This window comes from Heterodontus francisci, chromosome 6 (assembly GCF_036365525.1).
Source record: "Heterodontus francisci isolate sHetFra1 chromosome 6, sHetFra1.hap1, whole genome shotgun sequence".
NCBI classification, from domain to species: domain Eukaryota; kingdom Metazoa; phylum Chordata; class Chondrichthyes; order Heterodontiformes; family Heterodontidae; genus Heterodontus; species Heterodontus francisci.
Genome location: NC_090376.1, coordinates 72356253 through 72365635, shown reverse-complemented (window position 1 = coordinate 72365635; position 9383 = coordinate 72356253).

Here is a 9383-nt window from a genome sequence, read left to right as displayed (position 1 = left end):
CCTTCCTGTTAACTGACCACCTTAGCATACTCCGGCTACAATCAGAAACCCCATTGGAGAAAATCATCTGCATCGCTATCTCCAAGTGACTCACCAAACCAGTCACCTCCCTCCACAAACTAAAGGTCTCAGGACCACCGAATTCAGCTGGAAGCCAGCCGAATCACCAAACTCCGTGGACTCTGTACCTTTTTTTATGGCCTCTAATTCAACCAATCTACCTTTGTATTCTGTAATTCTGTTACTCTGTAACCTATTTGTGTGCTTGTAAACTTCCAGTGTGTGTGTGTGTCTGTGTGTGTGTGTGTGTGTGAGAGAAAGTTGGTGCATTGTTTATTATTTTTATTACTTTGATTTGGGTACAATAAAATTAACCTCTTTCTTTATTAACTCAAGAAAACCTGTCCAATTGGTTCTTGTTATGATCATAGCAAGTAATTAATCAAACACCTACTGAATTGGAGCCATTGGAAATCTGTGGATGGCTGTCAGCAGATAAGGCTTATCCTGTGATGAGATGGCTGATGACTCCAGTGCATTACCCTGCCACGGAGACTGAGAGACACTACAACCAATTCCATCTGAGCACATGGGTCATCATTGAGGAGACCATCAGCTTCCTGAAGATGTGGAACAGGTGCCTTGCCTGGTCAGGTTGTGCAGTCAATTACATGCCCTCAAGGATCTCATGCATTGTGGTAATTTGCTGTGCACTTCATAACATGGCCCTCCAGAGAGGTGTGGACCTTTAAGAGGGAGAAGTGCTGGAATGGCACAACTCCTCAGAGGAGGAAGAGGATGAGGAACAGCAGGAACACAACGAGGATGAGAAGGAGGTTAAAGGAGAACTGGAGAAAGGTTCCCATGCTATGCAGGGATCTTGCCATGGTAGGCTCAGGAAGGTGGTGAGTTCATCAGGAAGGCAGGAATGCCAGGGCCACTCTGATCCAGACATAGAGTCATTTACGGCACAGAAGGAGGCCATTCGGCCCATCGAGTCCATGCCGGCTCTCCATGGAGCTATGCAGTCAGTCCTACTCCCCATAGCCCTGCAAGTTTATTTCTCTTAGGTGGCCATCCAACCTCCTCTTGAAGTCAGTGAGTGTCTCCGCTTCCACCACCTTTGTGGGCAACGAGTTCCAGGTCATTACCACCCGCTGCGTAAAAAAGTGCTTCCTCATATTCCCCTGCATCTTTTGCCCAAAACTTTCAATCTGTGCCCCCTAGTCCTTGTACCATTTGTTTATTTCACCTGAGCAAGACTCAGTCTACTGGACATTTGGTGAGGAGATTCTCCTTCATCTGAGTGAGAGCAAGCATCCGTTAAGAGCAAAAGTCAGCAACTTTCCAACAGCACAAGCACTGCGAGGCTCCACCTCACGCAATCTTCCCCAGCACACTCCTTTGCTTTGCTAACCCTTTTTTCCCCTGCCCCTGCCTTTTGTCATGATGAAATGAAGAGACATAAGTCTGGCTTAGTGCAATAACATGCCCAGTGCTTCATTGAATTACAGGGTGATACTGCCCTGGATTTTGCAGTCAGCAGCGAAGCGATGGCATTCAGAGAAAAACAAACTTACCTACTTCGTTGGCTGGAGTGAGAACTTCCTTTTCTTGCTGCAGCAGGGCCTAGTGCAGGAGAAACTGAGAGGTCTTCTAGTGTGGCGCATTGTTGGCAAAACCACACCCCTTAGTGTTGTCATGAGCTGAAGACATGCCCCTTGAAGTCAGTGTTTAGCTCAATGGCAGGTGAATTTTTTATTATGATTTTAAAACAGTTATGACGCTTTTTAAAACTGTTATAAACTTTTAAATACTTTTAACACTTTTGTAACAGTTTTTAAATATGGCAGAGAGTGAAGGGGAGAGAGACTGAGGGAGGGAGAGAGACAGATACAGAGAGAGGCAGAAAGACAGAGACTAAAATAGAGGAGAGACACTGACAGACAGACACTAGATCCAGAGGGAAAAACAATGACAGAATGGATTGAGACACAGAGAGACAGACACAGACAGAGAGAGAGAAACCTGAGACTCACTTTGTGACATAGAGCGTAAGAGAGAGGGACCCAGATCCTGAGAGACTAAGTCAGAGGGATACTGAGACACTAGACCCTTATAGCTTCATGGATTATAAGAGTTCAAAAGGGCCTATTATAATGGAAACAGGCTGGCATCAAGCAGTTAATAGATATGGGTCTCTCTTCCTTACAGAGCCAGCAGTCACCCTCGAGGCAACTCTCTGCACCGCTGGCAGGCATGGAATATTTCTGTGTTGTTGACTATCTCTCTGGTCCTTGGCTTTGCCTAAACCTCCCATCTGCCGAGGTCTGTCCCTCAGGTATCAATGCCACGAGGCTTCTTATATCTCCCACCCTTGGCTCTCCCGCCTTCTCTTCCCTGCAGCACGCACCACGCTCTCCCCCCCGCCGACCCCCGGCTCCTCTTCCCACCCACCCCCCGGGTGCTCAATCCCACCCATGTTGGAAACAGCACTTGATGGGAAGGAACAATACAGTGAAATTGCCTGAGATTTTGCTATGTTTTGCTACTCCACCAATCTTAGTGTCGTCTGCAAACTTGCTAATCAGACCACCTATACTTTCCTCCAAATCATTTATGTATATCACAAACAACAGTGGTCCCAGCACGGATCCCTGTGGAACACCACTGGTCACACGTCTCCATTTTGAGAAACTCCCTTCCACTGCTACTCTCTGTCTCCTGTTGCCCAGCCACTTCTTTATCCATCTAGCTAGTACACCCTGGACCCCATGCGACTTCATTTTCTCCATCAACCTACCATGGGGAACCTTATCAAACGCCTTACTGAAGTCCATGTATATGACATCTACAGCCCTTCCCTCATCAATCAACTTTGTCACTTCCTCAAAGAATTCTATTAAGTTGGTAAGACATGACCTTCCCTGCACAAAACCATGTTGCCTATCACTGATAAGCCCATTTTCTTCCAAATGGGAATAGATCCTATCCGTCAGTATCTTCTCCAGCAGCTTCCCTACCACTGACGTCAGGCTCACCAGTCTATAATTACCTGGATTATCCCTGCTACCCTTCTTAAACAAGGGGACAACATTAGCAATTCTCCAGTCCTCCGGGACCTTACCCGTGTTTAAGGATGCTGCAAAGATATCTGTTAAGGCCCCAGCTATTTCCTCTCTCGCTTCCCTCAGTAACCTGGGATAGATCCCATCCGGACCTAGGGACTTGTCCACCTTGATGCCTTTCAGAATACCCAACACTTCCTCCCTCCTTATGTCGACTTGACCTAGAGTAATCAAACATCTATCCCTAACCTCAACATCCGTCATGTCCCTCTCCTCGGTGAATACCGATGCAAAGTACTCGTTTAGAATCTCACCCATTTTCTCTGACTCCACGCATAATTTTCCTCCTTTGTCCTTGAGTGGGCCAATCCTTTCTCCAGTTACCCTCTTGCTCCTTATATATGAATAAAAGGCTTTGGGATTTTCCTTAACCCTGTTTGCTAAAGATATTTCATGACCCCTTTTAGCCCTCTTAATTCCTCGTTTCAGATTGGTCTTACATTCCCGATATTCTTCCAAAGCTTCGTCTTTCTTCAGCTGCCTAGACCTTATGTATGCTTCCTTTTTCCTCTTAGCTCGTTTCACAATTTCACCTGTCATCCATGGTTCCCTAATCTTGCCATTTCTATCCCTCATTTTCACAGGAACATGTCTCTCCTGCACGCTAATCAACCTCTCTTTAAAAGCCTCCCACATATCAAATGTGGATTTATTTTCAAACAGCTGCTCCCAATCTATATTCCCCAGCTCCTGCCGAATTTTGGTATAGTTGGCCTTCCCCCAATTTAGCACTCTTCCTTTAGGTCCACTCTCGTCTTTGTCCATGAGTATTCTAAAACTTACGGAATTGTGATCACTATTCCCAACGTAGTCCCCTACTGAAACTTCAACACCTGGCCGGGCTCATTCCCCAACACCAGGTCCAGTATGGTCCCTTCCCGAGTTGGACTATTTACATACTGCTCTAGAAAACCCTCCTGGATACTCCTTACAAATTCTGCTCCATATAGACCTCTAACACTAAGTGAATCCCAGTCAATGTTGGGAAAATTAAAATCTCCTATCACCACCGCCCTGTTGCTCCTACATCTTTCCATAATCTGTTATACATATTTGTACCTCTATCTCACGCTCGCTGTTGGGAGGCCTGTAGTACAGCCCCAACATTGTTACCGCACCCTTCCTATTTCTGAGTTCTACCCATATTGCCTCACTGCTCGAGTCCTCCATAGTGCCTTCCTTCAGCACAGCTGTGATATCCTCTTTGACCAGTAATGCAACTCCTCCACCCCTTCTACCTCCCTCTCTATCCCGCCTGAAGCATCGATATCCTGGGCTATTTAGTTGCCAATCGTGCCCTTCCTTCAACCAAGTCTCAGTAATAGCAATAACATCATACTCCCAGGTATTAATCCAAGCCCTAAGTTCATTTGCCTTATCTACTACATTTCTTGCATTAAAACAAATGCACCTCAGACCACCAGTCCCTTTGCGTTCATCATCTGCTCCCTGCCTACTCTTCCCCTTAGTCACGCTGACTTCATTATCTAGTTCCTTACAGGCTTTAGTTACTACCTCCTTACTGTCCACTGTCCTCCTCATTTGGTTCCCATCCCCCTGCCACATTAGTTAAAACCCTCCCCAACAGCGTTAGCAAAAGGACCCCCAAGGACATTGGTTCCAGTCCGGCCCAGGTGTAGACCGTCCAATTTGTAATAGTCCCACCTTCCCCAGAACCGGTCCCAATGTCCCAAAAATCTGAACCCCTCCCTCCTGCACCATCTCTCAAGCCACGCATTCATCCTGACTATTTTTTCATTTCTATTCTGACTAGCACGTGGCACTGGTCGCAATCCTGAGATTACTACCTCTGAGGTCCTACTTTTTAACTTGGCTCCTAACTCCCTAAATTCTGCTTGTAGGACCTCATCCCGTTTTTTACCTATATCATTGGTGCCTATGTGCACAACGACAACTGGCTGTTCACCCTCCCCCTTCAGAATGTTCTGCAGCCGATCTGAGACATCCCTGACCTGTGCACCTGGGAGGCAACATACCATTCGGGAGTCTCGTTTTCGACCACAGAACCGCCTATCTACTCCCCTTACAATCGAATCCCCTATGACTATAGCCCTTCCACTCTTTTACCCGCCCTTCTGAACAGCAGAGCCAGCCATGGTGCCATGAACCTGGCTACTGCTGCCTTCCCCTGGTGAGCCATCTCCCCCAACAGTATCCAAAACGGTATACCTGTTTTGGAGGGAGATGACCACAGGGGACACCTGCGCTGTCTTCCTGCTCTTTCTCTGCCTTTTGGTCACCCATTTCCTTTCTCCCTCAGCAATCCTAATCTGCGGTGTGACCAATTTGCTAAACGTGCTATCCACAACCTCCTCAGCGTCGTGGATGCTCCAAAGTGAGTCCATCCGCAGCTCCAGAGCCGTCATGCGGTCTAACAAGAGCTGCAGCTTGACACACTTCCAGCACGTGAAGGAGTCAGAGACATCAGCTGTGTCCCTGAGCTCCCACATTGAGCAAGAGGAGCATAACACAGGTCTGAGATCTCCTGCCATTTTTAATCTTAAGCTTAACTTAGTCTTAACTTAGATAAATGAAAAAGGAACGAAAAGTTTTTACCAATCACACGGAAAAAAAAGAAATAGAAAAAGCCTTACCTTATCTACACACCGCCGAGTCCTTTTTTTTTGGTTAGAGGAGGAGGGCGGGTGGGAGACACTACAGGTGTAGTGTCTCGGGTTCAGCCGCTGCCCAAATATATAGGACTTACTTACCCAGCTGCCACCTCGGTCTCCCTGTCGCCGCTGCAAAAAGAAACTGCCGAAACAAAAAGGTAAGTTTATATCAGTTGAAACTCACTTACCCAGCTGCCACCTCGCTCTCCCTGTCGCTGCTGCAAAAAGAAACTGCTGAAACAAAAAGGTAAGTTTATATAAGTTGAAACTCACTTACCCAGCTGCCACCTCGCTCTCCCTGTCGCCGCTGCAAAAAGAAACTGCCGAAACAAAAAGGCCATGATGAGCTGGTGGGAGGGAAGAGGAACAGGGGTGCAGAGGAAGAAGAGCCGAAGGGTGGGGGTGCAGGGGAGCCAAGTGGCAGTTACCCGAGGGACAGACCATGGCAGACAGGAGGTTTGGGCCTGGATTATTACTCAGTCCCACAATGGTCTTTATCAAAAGGAGCCGGGTTATTTTATTTTCCTGTCTGTAGTTAGTTGGAGTTTGCACAGGTTAGCAGATCTCCAAATAAGAGGTTCAAATCTCCCTCCCCACCCCATCTCCCATTTAAAACCGAGGCCCCGCTGCACCTGTGATTATCAGTCCGAACTCCTTGAACGTAAAAATCCATGCTGGTTGTGGGCAAATAGCCAAATTCTCCCACTATTGGTCCCTGCCGCTTTAAGGATCAGAACAGCAGAACCATCAATGTACTCTTCTCTGGAGCCTATTGAGGCGCACTGCAACTTCTGGGTTTCAGCAGAAGTGCAATTGCTGGACGTTGCAGTGCTGTTGCGGCCCTTAATGGAAGCAAATGTCTCAGCATTCGCTATTGAGAAAGGAAAATTCAGGCCATTATTTACAACAGACGCAAAGTGATATTACTGACACAGCAGCCGCTGCTCGCAGTCATTCCTATGAGGTGCTCCCCCTGTGACTCAGGATGAAGTGGAGACAGACTTGTGCTAGTGCTTGTCTGGGACTTGAGACGCTGATGGCCCTCAGTGTCGGTATGGAGGTGCTGGGTTGGGGGAGTGGTCGGGTGGGGGGGGGCAGGGCCGCACCTCCAAAGGCTGCTGCACTGATATCACTGCAGGGGCATCACAGGGTATGACTCTACAGACACTTCATCCATCAGAAGGGCTATGGAGGCAGATATTGATGATGGAGCCCCGTGATGGGTGGCTGCCTCATCACCATCTGTCACCACCTCAGCCCTTTCATGGCACCCTTGATCACGAGAGGGAACCTGCAGCTGGGGCGCAGCTGGCATCGACTCCATGCTTCATTGCACCATTTGTGCCACTGAACAGTCAAGGCTACAGACTGTGGCATGCATACCATGCATGTCAGTGCATTGTTCCTGCATCCACTTTGAGTGAAGCCACATATGGCTGTCCATGAGGTTGGCCACTCTCTCAATGGAAGTGCTCATGCACTCAAAGCACTGTGGAGCACATGAGATGGATGGACTCCTCCATTCTCATCCCATGACTCTGCAATGCCTCAAGTAACTTCGACATGTGGGCATAGGTTGCATGCTGGTTCTCCAGGTAGAGCCGCCTGTTTTGTGATTCCCTAGGCTCTGCATCTCCACCCTGCTGAGCAGGGATGCGCCTGTCTTCCAAGCACTGAGAGGAGCTGGCCTCTGCAAACCTTTTTTTATGGACTCTTAACTCAACCAATCTACCTTTCCCCACTCTTTAACCTATTTGGAAACCTCCAGAGTGTGAGTGTGAGTAAAAGTTGGCACGTTGTTTACTATTTTTATTAGCTTGGTTTAAGTACAATAAAGTTAACCTCATCTTTGTTAACTCAAGGAAGCCTGTCCTATTGGTTTTTGTTATGATCATAGCAAGTAAGTAATCAAGCACCTACTGAATTGGCCAGTACATCCACTTTAAGAAAGAATTAAACCTGTTGTGGTCAAAAAGGAGCGGGAAAAGAGGGAAGTCCTTCGACCCGTCCTCACTTGACCATAACAGCACGCTATCCTGGAAGCTGCCAGGGGCTTCGGCACTTGCTGTGCATAAGAACTGCACAGCTGACTCTGCCTTCCCCGAATGCCAACTCTGATGTGTGGTGCACTTCACCCTGTACCGCCCTCTAATAATGTGCAAGGACCCACTGAGGTGTGAGTATCTGGAATTATGAATGGTGCGCAAGAAAGATGTGATGGTGTGGGCTCCGAGGTGTCATCCTATCCTGACTCCTCAGGAACTTGTTGTCTTTGTCTGGCCTCCTGCCCTTTTGCGGCTGGCCCTGTGGGAGATATAAGAGCTGATTATGAAAGATTTGGGGCAGTCAGCAGATGCTCACACTGCTAAGAGCAATGAAATGACAGTTTAGGCATTGACAGATTGTTGCACAGGGAGCATTGCCTTGCATCCCTGAACCTGGAGATGTTGAAATCCTTCGCCATGTCTATGGTGGACTCCTATTTCTCTGTCACCACTTGCCGCTCTGGCTAGATCAAGGGCCAGCTCCTCAAAATGTTTCAGTGACACGAGCTGGAACATCCCACCATCCATACATCCCCTCTCACTCTCCCTGGTGCTCACAGAATCATAGAAAGTTTACGGCACAGGAAGAGGACACTTGGCCCATCGTGGCTGCACAGCTGATAATAAAAGAGCAACCCAGCCGAATCCCACTTACCAGCATTACTTAGCCCTGCAGGTTACGGCACTTCAGGTGCACATCCAGGCACTTTTTAAATGAGATGAGGTTTTCTGCCTCTACCACCCTTTCAGGCAGTGAGTTCCAGACCACCACCACCCTCCGGGTGAAAAAAATCTTTCCTCATCTCCCCTCTAATCCTTCTACCAATCACTTTAAATCTATGCTTCCTAGTCACTGACCTCTCCGCTAAGGTAATAGGCCCTTCCTATCCGCTCTATCCAGGCCACTCACAATTTTGTACATCTCAATCACATCTCCCCTCAGTCTCCTTTGTTCCAAGAACAACCCCAGCCTATCCAATCTTTCCCCATTGCTGCAATTTTCCAGTCCTGGCAACATCCTCGTAAATCTCCTCTGTACCCTCACTAGTGCAATTACATCCTTTCTGTAATGAGGTGACCAGAACTGCACACAATACTCAAGTTGTGGCCTAACTAGCATTTTTATATAGTTCCAGCATAATCTCACTACTTATATTCTCTGCTTCGACCAATAAAGGACAGGATTCCATATGTCTTCTTAACCACCTTATCGATCTGTCCTGCTACCTTCAGGGATCTATGGGTATTCACTCCAAGGTCCCTCGGTTCCTCGACATTTCTCAATATCCTCCCATTTATTGTGTATTCCTTTGTCTTGTTTGACCTCCCGAAATGCATCACCTCATACTTCTCTGGGTTCAATTCTATTTGCCACTTTTCTACCCACCTGGCCAGTCTATTGATATCATCCTGCAGTCTACAGCTCTCCTCCTCGCTATCAATCACATGGCCAATTTTTGTGTCATCTGCAAACTTCTTGATCATTCCCCCTTCATTTACGTCCAGATCGTTAATATTTATCACAAAAAGCAGGGGACCCAGTACTGAGTCCTGCAGAGCCCCACTAAAAACAGCCC